This window comes from Neovison vison, chromosome 1 (assembly GCF_020171115.1).
Source record: "Neovison vison isolate M4711 chromosome 1, ASM_NN_V1, whole genome shotgun sequence".
NCBI lineage: Eukaryota > Metazoa > Chordata > Mammalia > Carnivora > Mustelidae > Neogale > Neogale vison.
In genome coordinates, this window is record NC_058091.1 from 85,052,038 (window position 1) to 85,067,193 (window position 15,156).

The 15,156-nt window shown below is 45.7% G+C and overlaps 1 protein-coding gene and 1 pseudogene across 2 annotated transcripts in view; one reads left to right on the forward strand and one right to left on the reverse strand.

Annotated features, from left to right (window-relative positions):
• Window positions 1-15,156, reverse strand: part of BTBD9 (BTB domain containing 9) — a 416,829-nt gene that overhangs the window by 38,945 nt on the left and 362,728 nt on the right. The gene's annotated exons all lie outside the window — the stretch shown is intronic.
• LOC122917385 lies at window positions 5,985-6,698 on the forward strand (annotated as a pseudogene).

Genomic DNA, 15,156 nt, shown 5'->3' on the forward strand with positions numbered 1-15,156 from the left:
TACAAATGAAATTTAATTTCTAGCGATGTGTGACATTTTATCTGATAGGGGAGAAACAATCCAAACTCCAAACAATATACGGAGTGTGTGACTTTCTAACCCTCTCTATCTAACCCTCTCTCCCATACGGGTTTTGTGAGTGCCCGCCCAGAGTGTGCACCAGGCTCCTTAATACTAACAGCTCCTGATGACTGACCAGCTCTTTGTGGAGGGTTTAGTTTAGTTTAGCGCAAGCAATGCACACTCCAGTGCTGCTCAGTCTGTTCCTTTGGAAGGAGCGTGAGGACTTTATCACGTACTTCTTTAAACTAAATAGTCTCTCCTTACTAAATTAGGCACCTAAGTCCAGCTTCTCAGTATTCATCTTTCTGATTAATTCTCTGACTTGAAGAAATGGCTCCAGTTTTGTCCTTCCGTCTAGGAGAGTGTCCTGCATCTCACACGCGGCCTGACTGTGGAACAACACAGCTGACAAGGCAGGCCAGGTGGTTGTGAAAAGGGTGTGTGTTCTTACAGTTAAACGAACTCAGCAGTCACTAGAAGACGAAAAAGCAGATAATGTTGGCCGGTTTTGCCGTATGAGCTACCAATGGACATTGGTTCCACTTCTCCACAGACACGGTGACCTAAAATATACACGCAAAGAATTTCAAACACTGCGGAAACCATTTGGCCACTCCTGTCACCTCACAGGGGTGACAATTAGACCCTCTTTGGAAATTTATCTTAATTATGGTAGATCGCTGGTATTTAATATGGTAGTATGGTGTATCAGATTGGTGATTCCTGAGCTGACCTGGCTGTGGTGAAAACACTCAACGTGGAGTGAATGTGTTTAACATCGTGGTTAAAGGAAAAGCAGTCCACTTCTTCAGCTGCAGGGTTTGCCTGGCTGGGCTGCTGAAGGCAAAGGTGGGGGTGAGCGAGCATGAGCCCAGAGTGGGTCGTGGGTGGTGCATGTGGTGAGGACAGTGCCCTCGCGTGAGCACATGCCGTCAGGGCAGGCCCCACGGGCCTCAGCGCTGCGGTTCTGGGTTACTGACCTTTACCAGCCCCACTGAAGAGCAAGCTGTGTTCTCACGGCGCCAAGCTGAGGAGAAAGATCCTTTGAATGGGAGTTTACTCTTGGCTTTCTTTGAATAAGCTTCTTTGGCAGTGAGAAAAGCTTCTTACCTCCCCAAAGTAGCTTGACTTGAAATATACTGCTTCTGAGAAAGGGGTGTCACCCTATCAGCGTTTTCACTGGGATTTGAAGCTATCCTTTCTGCACGGTTTGACAATATACACTTGTACTGGCCAACAAGGGATCTTTTACTCGACTCCCATAAAGTTTTACAGTGTATGATTCATTTCAGAAATGAGACCTGATAATGCAGATTTATCACAACGAGAAGCCTGCCTTTAAAATGTGATTTAATGATGCCTATACTTATTCACTGACATCTTTATAAAACTGTTAGCATGGAAATATATTTGTCTTTTCGAAAATAAGTCTTCCTTTTACAAGTATCGTGCAATACGAGAGCCATACATTAAAAATGCAGCAGCAAGAGCAGCAGCGGTCTAATTTGCGAAGGCATCACTGCACTGAGCGCCACCTTCTCTCGATTCTGACTACACTAGCAGATATGGAGAGCATCTCCTTCCTTCCAGCAACCTCCACTCACGCATGTGAGTCCCTAGCTCAGGGCTGCTACTGTAACTAGAGGGCAAAGAGAGGCTCTCCAAGGTCACCCAGATGCAATAATGCTGTAAATAAACAAGCTACTGATTATGATTTAATGCTGCTTTTCTTCCTACCTTAACTTGGTTTATGAGCAGATCTTGATGATTTAACCTTTCAGCCAATTAGAACAGAAGGTTTGATTGACAGCAAATGAATAAATAACATTTTAGTGCAGGAGATAGAATCATCCTCCCCTATTAATCAGTCCCTCTGCCCGTGTGCAGGTAACACGATATTTATCACGCCACGCTGTTACAGTCCCTTGGGGTGTCATTTCATGGCCTACCAGTAAAAACTTCACATTTACAGCAACTGCCCCTCTATTACTGTCGATAACATCTAATTGATATGTCAAACCTCCAAGGAGTGCAGTAAATTGAAACACTGCCTCCCCCAAAGAAAATAAACTGGCAAACAGGTAAATCAGCACCTGCCTTCTTATAATCACCCAGACGCTTCCTGTTCAAAATCCATCCCCCACGAACCCACTGCCACCCTCTTCACTTCGGGCTTAGACAGCCAACACCCCACTGCAGCACGGACACACAGGCTAAGAGCCCACCACCAGATTTCTGCCCACTGAATGTCAGGGAACCCTGAGCACCGCCCACAACAAGCCACTGCATTCAGATCATTTTGCCAGTGGAAGCCCAGCTAGACTGTGGGCGCCACAAGCATTATGTGGTGTGCAGTTTGGAAGAGAGCAGTTACCAGCCCAGTAACGATACTGCTGATTTCCCCTAAAGACTAGGCAAGGCTGTCGGAGATGTGATCTCATTTACCTACAGCATGGGGAGGAGCTGGAATAATTATTCCTTGTTCAGAAGAAATGAAACCCAGAGAAGTAAGAGACTGGTCTAACCGTTTATCATGAATTAGACACATTTGACACCAAAGTAGAAGATTTATCTTAGGGCACCTGGGTGGGTCAGTTGGTTAAGTGTCTGCCTTTGGCTCAAGTAATGATCCCAGGGTCCTGGGATCAAGTCCCTGTTGGGCCTCTGCTCTGCAAGGAGTCTGCTTCTCCCTCTGCCCCTCCTCCCACTCGTTCTCTCAATCTCTCTCTTTCAAACAAACAGATCTAAAAAAAAAGATTTATCCTAAAAAACCGAGCTTGCTGTAGCCACTCAAATATAGCACTTAATTAATAAAAGTGCTTAAAAACACACTGATGAAGACAGAAAGGACTAAATGGCGTTGATAATTCAATCATTTTATTTACTTAACAAAAAAACCTTGATTTTAATAATGGACAAAATGAGATTCAGGATATGATCCCACGAAGGCACCATGAACTGTAAAGGTTCTAGCTGAGGAATATATAAAACTCATATCTGTCTCTCAAAAATAGAACACCCACATATATCAAAAGTAAATTATCACTCAGAGAAAGACAATTATCATATAATCTCACTCATATGTGGAATTTAAGAAACAAAACAGGATTAAAGGGTAAGAGAGGAAAAAATAAAATGAGATGAAATCAGAGAGTGAGCCAAACCATAGGGACTCTTTTTTTTTTTTTTTAAGATTTTATTTGTTCATTTGAGAGAGAGAGCACAAGCAGGGGGAGAGGCAGAGGGAGAAGCAGACACCACCCCCTGAGCTGGGAGCCTCATGAGGGGCTCAATCCCTGGACCTGGGGATCATGACTGGAGCCAAAGACAGACATTCAATCATCTCAGGCACTCAGGCACCCCAGGGACTCTTTATCATAGGAAACAAACTGAGGTTTGTTGGAGGGGAGGGGGTGGGGGATGGGGTAACAGGGTGATGAGCATTGAGGCGGGCACGGGATGTAATGAGCACTGGGTATTATATACGGCTGATGAATCACTGACCTGTATCTCTGAAACCAATAATACATTACATGTTAATTAATTGAGTTTAAATTAAAATAACAAAAGTAAATTAGACATACATATAAAATATTGAATTATTACTAGATGTGTGACACACAGGTAAATGGGTGTGGCCACATATGTTCTTTCTGGCTTCCCATTTTAGCTCTTCCCACTGCTTTCTTTACGGATTCTGTATCTTCAAAAAAATTTTTTTTAAAATAGATCTGATGTGAGGCAAACCAGCAGAAATGAAGTTATGATCCTGAGTTTGGGGGAAAATTTGTAGATTATCACAATAAATAATTTAAAAAGAATTCTATTAAAAAGAATTCTAACAGCTGATCTCACTGAACTATAGTGCCGAATAGCCAGCCTTCTAAATACAGGAAGCTGTCCCTGAACAGGAATTTGGAATTTAGATATTTAGTTAGCTTTCTTCCTACCCAGTTCCTCACCCACCTGCAGGTCTGCCCTGACCCTGTCCGCTGCTCCTGCCCAATGTGGTCATTTTAGCCAAACCTTTTATTTCCTTTGTTTTTGTTCTGTTCCTTTCTTTTCTTTTTTTAATGGCATCTCCCCCCAGCTACACCACCCCCAATCTTCCCCAAACGTTCCCAATTTCTCATCTTGCTTTGGAATCCCTGTCTTGGTCTTACTTCTTCCTATGGTCTTTCGGAGTGGCTGGGAATTCTTCATAATTCTGAAGTATGGATAATTCAGTAGTAGGATTTATTTGAGTCTTATGGCCTGAACAACCTCTTTTTCTATGTTGTCATTCCTCTTCTTGGATTTTTATCTGTCTGCCTGGCTCAGCTGGCAAGCCCCTGGCCTTCTGAGCAATATTCCTAATGTGGATATGGTCTTGAGCATACTTCTGGATAAGGGCCATCTCATAATGATGAGGAAGAAAAGGATCGTCAAAATCCAGTGTCACTGCTTAGGGGAAGATGATCCTTGGGGCAAAACCAATGTTGGATGAAAAATACTCAAAAACCTTGCACAAACGCTTCTAGAGATTACCAGCCAAAGTACACACAATGTACAAAGAGCAGAAATGGAGAGGCTCTGTCTACTGGAAGGGCTGAACATGGGTAAAGACGTGCCATGAAAGAAAGATAAAAATGTAAGAAAAAAAGCTTGGGTAAGAACAAGATCTGCAGGAGAAAGAATGATCCATTACTGAGCCAAACACTGGTATGTAGCTAATCCAAATAAAGAGCTTTCTTCCCATTTCTAATTTTCATGATTTATATGTTTAATCAGAGTTATCCAAATATCACCCATTATAAACTCCGCTTAATGTGGGTCTTGCTTCAGAGTATGTATGTCAGGTAGCACTCACACTGCTTATAAGACTTGGCCATTCAGAATGGAAGTATAATTTCAGGTAATAATGAAGTGTAATACAGCAATTCCATAATCTAATTTGGGTAAACCTATAAATGTGACTCAGAAAGGCATGTGTAGCTGAAGGTAAGTAACTTCAGATGGAATTCTTGCTGGTAGACGGTGAATGCATGTCTCAAGGAGCTCCCTGTGAGATGGGGACACAGAGGTACCACGGATAGGAAGAGATGAAAGAGTATGCTTTCCCCGTGGGTGCTCCCAGGGCAGCCTCTGCATCTGTCTCTGCAAGCTTCATCCAAAGTCCACTCACCCACCTCTGTGCCTCTGGAGCCTCAAAGCCATCCATCCCTTCATCGCCCACAACATCGTAGACAAACAGAAGAATAAATGGGTGAAGGAAGTTGTCTCCTCTTGCCCAGTGATGTGCCCTAGAGGCTTTGAGATCCACTTGAATCAAGCCACTAGCAGTCAAATTCAGAGGTCATGGGAAGAGGCAGGATGCTCCAGGGTACATGAGGAAGCTAGTCCAGCAAAACTGGTGAAGGTCAAGGACCTCCCTAGATGGTGAGATCTAGAAGAAGAGAGACATTCTCTGGCTCTGAAGTTGCTAATGTCCTTCTGGGAAACCCCTCCTTTAGTAACTCAAAAATATTCGTATGTGCCAGGCATTATATGGGTATTGGGAATGTAGATATGAACAATGAAAGCAGACAGGGTCCCTACTTTCCTGGAACTTAAAATCTATTGCCATGATAGAAATTAGTAAGCAAATTACAAATAACATAAAATCATAAATCGTGACAGGTGTTTTCAAGGAGAAGAACACAGTACTATGGGAGAGACTAACAGAGGAGGCCAACTCCATTTGGGCTGGAAATGGTCATTTAACCAGCTTATGTCAATGGTCATTTGCATAGCCAGGCAAAGAGGAGAGATTAAGGACTACCTATGAAAATGCAAAGAAGTGTCAGAAGTAACCCTGGACTTTAAGGAAGTTATGACCTAACCGAAGAGATCTAGTGATGTCTTCCTTTTGCATAGAGTTTTATCACTTAGAGATTACTTCCATGTACACTGAATCATTTGAGGCAGGTATGACATATCCAAAGAGACTAACGATACTTGTTCTCAACGAGTGAGCACAGTCCCTTTGCTAGGAAGGAACATAAAGCTCCAGGCCAGAGGCAGACTGGCTTCTTAGTCCCCAGGCATCCCAAATCCTAGAGCACACCAGCTTGCTTTGCCCAGAGATACTAACCTATCCCTGTCCCTGCCTGTTCTCTAACCTGCCATAACCTTCTCCACCCACAGGAATGTTAATTAGTCTCATTGAGGTTCCTAGAAATAGGTCACCTCAGGTTTTAGAGAGGGATGGGAGTGTGAAACCCTCTCTTTTGGAAAACCAGTAAGACATGGAACCCTACCAAGGCAAATGAATTGCATAACTCAAAGTGTAGTGATTTAGGGAAGCCACTGTCTCCTGGGTGAACGAGGCCATCGCAATGGGGGAAGGTGAGTGTTTGACCTCCTCCAGACACTGGGGACAGAAAGTCAAAATGGAAGCTACCCTCCAAGAAGACGACAGGCACCCTAGAGACCCAACACCTGCCCCTCCTGCAACCACGAGAAGTTTTGTGAGGAGAAAATAGACCGTGTCCGCAACACCAGAGTCATCTTCTGTACCATGTGCCTAGAGAAGTCCCACACTGGTCCTGTACCTGTGCGAGCCGGTAGATGTGTACAGTGATTGGAGAGACGCCCATGAGGGAGTCAATCAGTGACAAGGCAGAGGACTGACCCCCTGGGCAGTCCCACTAGCTATGGAGCCCACCGGCCCCCTTCCAGCCCTCTGTATGGAGTGGGTTTGGGTGTGGTTGGGGTGTGTGTGGCCACACGGGTGTGCTTGGGGGCATGGCATGGACTTGAGGTAGGGTTGCCGGGACCCCAGGTGCCCACACCACTTCACCTGGCTCCGAAAGCCTTTGACCTGCTGGCCCCTTCGCCCTGGTGTCCTGTCATTCCGAGCAAGAGCTCTCCGGGACTCTCCAGGCTCCTCCTCATGAGACTCATCAGCACTCTGCCCACTAAAACTGGACTGCCTGCTCCCTCCTTTCCTGCCTTCAAAGGCGTGTGGCCTGAGATAAGAGCCACAGTCCCATAGGCCCCTTCGCTGGGCCCTAGCAGAAGAGCCCCTTTGCATATTAAGTCATGCTTTTGTAGAGGAGGAAGGAGCTGGGTGGGGGACAGCTGTCAGGCATGAGCCCTTAAATGAAGCAGCAGGAAAACAGACAAAACACAGCAAGGGAGCGACAGACAGGCACTTGGAAGCTTTCACAGATTTGGGGAGGGGGAGCCCTTGTGATCGCTGCACCCCTGTGAAAGGAAAGTCCATAAATGGGGACCCAATGGCACAGGGCAGTCAGCAAGATGGGCAGAGTTCATAGCAGATCTGGGGGTGTGGGTGAGCCATGACCAGGATAAGCCTGGCTTGGCAGCTCCAACAGGCCCAAGAACTGCACCTACAACAAGCGAGTCCGAGAGAAGAAAGGCTAAGATCTAGGGGTGGTGCCAAGATTTCCGACCTTGGGAAAACAAGTATTAAAACTCTCAAAACTGAGATGTGGGCCAACAAACGTAAATCTCATGGTGCTTATTCAGGTGTGAGGCTACGTGTGTACACGTGCACGCATACACACACACAGTCACAGAGTTCCCTCCCCCGACATAAGGGGCTTCTGAAGCCATTTGTGGTACCACAGGGATCCAATTAACCACCATCTCTCACAAACATTAAAACACTAGTTAGACATGAAAAACACTGCTGTGGCCCATCAAAGGCAAGCTACAGCTGACAGAACAGCCCTGAATAAAACAAAGACCTAAAGACAGCAGGGCTGCTCTGGAAGCAATCGACTTTATAACCACAATTTGACCCAGGATTTTACGGCTGAGATGAGCAGAGGTTTGGGCAGTGTGAGGCTGACTACTTAACAAGTGTGTCCTGGAGTGGCTTTCTTGTCCAGCGTGTACCTCAAGTCACTTAACAGGGAAACCAAACGCTCTACTGTAAGGAGATGCGGAACATGGCCCCGAGAGGGGGGTCAGGGAGTCCCTTTGTTCATGTTCTCAAAAAAGGCTGGCATTCTGATTTCTCTCCAAAGGAGACCTCTTTGGGGGTCTGTACTTTGAAGTCCTGGCTAGAGGCGTAAGTGTTGTCGCTTACTGTTGTCTTAAGGGCACGTATTTATCATATAGTCCCCAGCTTCTGTTCTTCCACTCCTGGCTTCTAATTCCTCAGATTTCTAATCCAGAGGTTCTCCAAGGACTTAACAATGAGCCTCTCGAAAATGGCTGGAGAACAAAGGGCCCTGTGGTATGCTCCAGAGCCCTAGACACACACATCAGTGACTGTCCTCGTCCCTGCTGCTGAGGGTGCAGGAAGAAAGGAAGGGGATGGACGTCATGAGGTGGACGAGAGAGCAGGGCTGGCTGGCCACAGTGGCAGCCGGACTTAGCTGGCTGAGGAACCGGTTCAAGAGGGCTTCAGAAGAGACCAGAAAGTCCTCTGCCGAAGGTCACAAGTCCCTGTCTCGGGAGCAAACAGGGAACAGGGGACCACTTTCCTCCGTACTTGCAGCTCCTCCTGCTGACAGAGGAGAGCATCCTCAGAGTGTCCTGCTCTGCGAGGGAGGGTGTGACAGAGAGGGCTGGCAGGCTTTCCATGCCGAGAACCCAGGCAGGCACCTTGAGACTGATTAGTGGACAGACTTGAGAAATTGCAATATGGCACTTCTGGAACCATAAGGTTTGCTCAGAAGGAGCCCTTCTGCCTTGACTGTTGGGCCCATGGCTGTCCAGCTTGCTGCCCCAGGGCACTAGAGCAGAGTTAGAGTTTCTCTTGCCCTTCCTAAAGCCCCCGGCTGCTCCCCCACCTCAGCTTCTCACCTGGAATACGGCTATCGCTCTAGGGTAGATGCTCGTTAACCCTCGTCTCTAACTGCTGCTTTTCTTGTCTCCAGTCTCTCTTACTGCTAATTCATGGTCTGTCTGTCCTAGGTACATTCTACCCAAAAGGCATATGCTTAGCAGCCCTCTCTTCTGCCTGAGAAGAGAATAAGGTTAAACTCCCCGGCATGGCGTCCAGGGTCTTCCACAATCTGGTCCCAGTTTGTCCCTCCAGCCTTCTTTCCAGCTCGTTCCTGTGGACATGTGATACTTCAGGGGCAGCCCAGGGCACACTATTGGACAAATCCTCCTCACTCCTGAAGCAAGAATGGGCAGTCCCGGGCCTCCCAGCCCACAACTCGGTTAGGCCAAACCAGGTCTAGTTATCTGAATGCGCCAAGCTGTGTCAAATCTCGTGTATTTGCACACGCTGCTCCTTTTGCCTCGTGTGCCTCCCAGTGCCCTTGTCCACCCCAGACAATGCCCCGGCTGGCATCCAGTTACCTTTCAGGATTCAGTGTCAGTGGTATTTCCCCCAGGAGAACTTTCTCGACTGTTCTTACTGCACTTACTGATTTCTGTATCTGTCTCTGGACCAAAATGAGCACCGTACACTTAGGAACTTAAAGAAAAAAAAAAGTGGCACAGAGTAGATGCTCACTAAATGTGTGTTAAAGGTATGAACAGAACATGTGAATACCAACTTCTGGGGTTCATAGAATTAGAGTCTCTTTTCCATAAGACAGCTTTGCATACATTTAAAGATCATCATCAGGGGCACCTGGCTGGCTGGCTCAGTTGGTAGAGGATACAACTCTTGATCTGGGGGTCATGAGTTCAAGGCCCATGTTGGGCACAGAGTTTACTTAAAAAAAAATTTAAATAAAGATCATTATCATCACCTCACAACTCTCTTGGTCTCGTCTTACCTGGGTCTTGTTTTATCCCTGGTTCCTTCAATGGACCACCCTTCACACCACCTTCCTGGACTCTCATCATCCGGTCATTTGCAACGTCCTTCTTTAAGCACAAACACATGTGTCCTGCCCAACACTGAGCACAACAGGAAGGTCGCATGGGCATATGAACATGGGGCAGCCAGTGTAGACTAGGACTGCCCAAAGTTTAGAGCAGCCTCCTCCTAACTATTAGCTAGTATTGAGTTTGTGGCCAACTAAAACCACAGCTTTTTTTCCACATAAACATCTCTCAAGCTTGTCTGCCCCCCTATTGTACTTGTACAATTGATTTTCTGAACCTAAATGGAGGGCATCACATTTATTCCCATTAAATCCCATCCTGTTGGTTTGGTCCCACATTAGAGGCTGGAGAGGTCATTTTGAATGTCATGTCTGCCCTCTGTCTTCTGTCAAGGCATTGATTAAAACAGTGAAATGTATAAATGCCCAGGACTGAGGACAGAGTCAGAAGGTATGTATCAAGAGCTGTTTCTCTCCTCTCCCCTGTCCCCACATGGGCTCCCAGTCCAGTCCATCAGCAGTCTGTTTTACACAGCAAACCACTCCCCACCAATCCCCCTGTCACCACTCTAGTCCAAGACCCTGTCTCTCTGGGTTATAGCAACAGCCTCCTTATCTATCTCTCAGTTCCATATTTATCTCCCTCCAATTCATTTCCTACACAGCCACCAGAGTGATCTTTAAAAAGCAGAAATCAGCTCATAGCACTCTCTTGCCTAAGACCCTACATAACTCCCCTCTGCTCTTAGAATGAAACCCATACTCCTTATCAAGACCTGAGGGTCATATACAATCTGAGAGGCACTGGCCTCTCCATCCCACCTTGCACTGTCCGACTCCTTCCCCAGGCTTCAGCAGCACACACACCAAGTTCATTTCTCCTTGATGGTCTTAAGGTTCCCTGATACTCTCTTTCCCCAAGCCTTTGTAAGGCTGTCTTACTATATCACTAAGCTCAAATGTCACTTTGTCAGAGTGGCCTTTATTTGAGCTCAAGTAGCTGCTTTTTGCCTAAAGAGTCCCATTACTATCTATTTATCCTCCTGTTTGACTTTCTTCATAGCATTTATCAGTAGTTGAAAGTTCCTTATTTATCTGGTATTGCCCATTTCCTCCTTGCGAAGATGTAACCTTGATGAAAGTAGGTATCTTGTCTGCCTTGTTCAGTGCCTGTCACTCAGTGGATGCTATTTATTTGTTAAGTGGATGAATAATAGTCAGAATTATGAAATCAGGAGAAATGAAATATATTTGTTATATGTATTAATAAAAATCGTGCTTGGCTCCATTCTTACCACTGTTATTATCAACTTTGGTTTGTTATCAATATTTTATGATGCCGTCAAAGAATCAAATAGAATTACCAGCACGGAGTTAGGCCAGACAATAATTGGTAATAAAAATGCATTATGTGGGATAACACAGACATGCTACTTTAAAACCATGCACTCTGAGAGACCTCTAAGATGCTGGTGCAGAATTAACATGTCACATGTAGTTCTGTGGTTACTGGATTAGATTGTTTTTATATCAAAAGGGCCATTTTTGAGGGCTATTGTTCAATCAGGTCAAATTCATGTAAATGCCTCTGATCCCTGCATTTATATATACTTATTCTAGTGTAGTATTAGGGGCAAGGATCATTCCGATTTCAAAATCTGAGTCTTACTGACTTAGAATCCTATTCACAATGGTGGTATAAGACTCATGCTGTTGACCTAGTAGTCAGCACGTCAAGTGGGCTATCAGTGGGGCTGGAAGGGCTTACCAGGAGCCCAGCAGCTCACCCACCCCAGTGCCATTAAGCCAACCCTCCTGAAGGCTCTACCGGCTCCCAGGGGTAAGCTATGGCCCAGCCACATGCAAGGAAAATAGGACCATTCTTTTTATTATGTCAGCAAGACCCTCCTCTCACCCCAAAGGCCCAGAGTGAGATCTCTGGATTCATACTCATAAATTAAAAATGTATTAGGAGCGCCTGGGTGGTTCAGTCTGCTAAGCGTCCGACTCCTGATTTCGGCTCAGCTCAGGCTTGTCCCTCTAGCACTGTCCTCAGCCTGGACAGACGAGACTGCCTTCGCCTCTGGTGCTGATGGCTCGAAGACTGTTTCCTGAATGCTTCTAGCTGAAGCTATTTATATACCACTAATCACTGGAAGGTATAAAAGGGGCTCCTCTCAACAAATATTTGAGCATGAGGGGATATGCGCTCCACATGGAGCAGGCCTCTTGCCTCAGCTGAATCCCTTTAGCAGGAAAGGAGGGTAGAAACTAGAGAAGAATGGCCCAGACAAGTTTTTACCACATCCCCTAAGAAACCTGAGATAAATAAAGATTCTTAAACAGAAAGAGATAAAAGATAGATGTAATGTAGCATAGAGCTCTTCCCAGACGGTCCCCCTCCCCCCTCTGTCATTGGGCTTTGAGCTGCAGTTCATTTAAGGAGGCCTTTTTCAATGAGTCTCTCTGGATCACGGATTACTATCACAGAAAGAGGTCAGGCTTCCTCCTAACGCCCAGCCTAAATCCTGCCCCCTCCAGCAGACTCTTCCCAGGGCATGGCTGGCTCACTCCAGGGAAGCATGAATCCACCCACTGAGGAGCCTGGCCAAAGGGGTTCTTAATTCAAAATCTAGGCAGGGTGGTCACACCTCCTTGGACGGGAGACCTCTTCTCTCCAGACCTGTAGGAGGGCTCAAGTTTTTGGTCTTCAAGACAGCAAGAATTTGGTTTGGATTAGTTGAAATCTCATTTTCTGCTCTTCCCTAGTGTTAATCTGTATCTAATTCACTGTAAGTCTGAAAAATCCACAATACTGTTCCATTCAAGAAAACTGCCCCCAAAATATAACCACTCATTCATTCATTCATAGGTTCATTCATTCATTTGCTCATGAATCATTTCTAGGCTTCTCCTACATGTCAGCCTCTGTGCTGAGTTTTGATGATTCAAAAATAGATAAGACACCGTCCCTGACCCTTGAGAGGTAATCGAACAGACCTGTAAATATATCATAGATGGTCTTTGGGGCAGAGAATTAATAGCTATAACCAAAGCCTCAACACCAGGAGTGGGGTATTCCGAGAAAAGCATGGAAACCCCTTAACCCCATTCTGTGACATCTGCTACAGGGCTATGCAGAGACCAAGGGCTCAATTTTAAAAAAGTGTCCTACAGTTTAAACACGGCTACTGCGCCATTCATGTGGCTTCACTGTATCTGCCCTGTGCCTGCCACAGCCTTTCAATTCTTACCTTTTGGCAGACAGAGCCTAACATGAAGCAACGGCCCGCTCCTAAATGACAGAAGAGCACGCTCGGAGGGCAGATGACCTTTGTATTCACTTAAACAACTCAACCTTTCTCAACCAGAACAGTCACCCGCCTCCGCCTGCTTGCGAACCTGAATTCGCCTGCCACATTTGCATGCATAATGTGCCGAAAAGCCTTCTTTATAATGTTTACTTCTATGTTTCTTCCCAATGAAATCACTGAAGGGCAAATTTGATTTTCAAATCAGTTTTAAAACATCTGCCTTTGAAAAAAAGTGAGAGTGAAGAGATAAGGCTTTTAGATTACAGGCAAGGGCTAATTATTTTAACTGATACCCCTGTGTCTGGGCTAAAAATACAAATGTTAAAATATTTTTAATGCATAGCCACCATCTAATGGATGTTAATATTTCATTAGGGAAAGGCTTCCAGTCAGGAGGTGTGTACTCAGTGATTGCTGAAGGAAAAGCCTAACTTCCTGACCCTTCTTTCAACACGAACTCATCGAACCTCGTGCTTGAGCACTTCTGTTTGTTGTCTTGCATGAGTACGTTTCTTTCAAATATAACTTAACTATATATCTTTTGACTTTCAAGATCTTCAGGAAGCTCAAGGTATTTAGTATACTTCAGGGTTCTTATGCATTTTTTTTTTTTTTTCACTTCCGAACAAGAATATCTGAGCTTGCAAGCTTATCTCTAGATAAGGAGCTCTTTGCTGTTTGGGGCCAGGTAAGCGACAATTAATGATGCTTTCCAAGGGCTGGTACGTGACAATGACAGCTTCCAGGGGCTGGGGAGATGAGAGAGAAGCAGCTGTGGGGTTTGGTTCTACCTCCTATGGAAGAGTTTATTAAAGTGCCCATATGTATCTTATATGTGTAACATATATGTCTGTCAGTGTCTGTATATCTGTCCAGCCGACACACAATCTTAGGACTTTAGAACTGTGGTATGCCAACTTCAGAAGGAGCCTTAGAGAGAAATCTATTGTATCTTATCTTCTACATAAGTACCTCACATTTTTGTTGGTAAGATAACAATACACTGGACTATTTTAATAACTAGAGCTCTCAGAGCCTGTAAATAAGCCCTGTTTTAGGGATGGTGTTTTATAGATGTAGACACAGAGGTGCAGGCAGAGTAAGGACTTGGCCAAGAATACTGGGTCCGTCAGTGGCAGAGCTCGGGCTGAGAGTCAGACCTCCTCATTTCTACTAGGTCTTTTTATTTTGAATTTTCCTTCATTCATGTGCAGTTAATGTTGCCATACTACCCAATTTTCTTTCTGGTGGCGAGGTCAGGGTGAATACTTCAAGAACAAAACCGCTAGTGTAAAGGCTGAGATTAAAGTAATTTTACATTAAACACAATTCCAACATAGATTTTCACTTTTATCCGTCTGCACGTTACTTCATCCCCTAGGCTGTACCTTCCTTGGGGGCCGGGCTCCGACCTCTCCCCCACCCCAGGGCCTGGGATGCAGCTAAGGAACAGGAAGCTGCTCCCCCACAGGCTGCCTGCACTTTGCGCTCTTGGTCGTCCTCTGGGGCAGCCAAAATGCAAGTATCAGCGCACTCCCTCGGGCCCCTGACTTTTGTGGTCAGATTCCTGCCTGGCATAGTTCCCACCTCCCAGTAGGCACTTCAGAAAAATGGGCTGCATGAATGGATAAAGGTCTGCACAGGCTTCCTGTTCAAAACAAGCGAGTCCTCAAAGAGGGTGGGCAGGCCTGAAGGGTGAGAAGAATATTCCCTAATGTGAAGCCAAGGGCTGGCTCCTCTTCCCCAGCCCTAATCTTTTAGGAAAAAACCTTCAGGCCTGATGCACAAATGCAGCTGCAAAGGCAGAGATGATTCTGAAATCTGAGCCTGGCGAGGAGGACTTGGTTTCGGTGTGAACTTCATTTGGTTCTCAGCACTCTTGGCTGAAGCCTAACCGCTGAGGTCACCGATCTCAAGATTTAAGATTCGCCCAGCAAATGGTCCCAGACCTAAGGTGCACGCCAGATGGAAAGGTCCCTGGAGAACAACTGGAGAGCAGG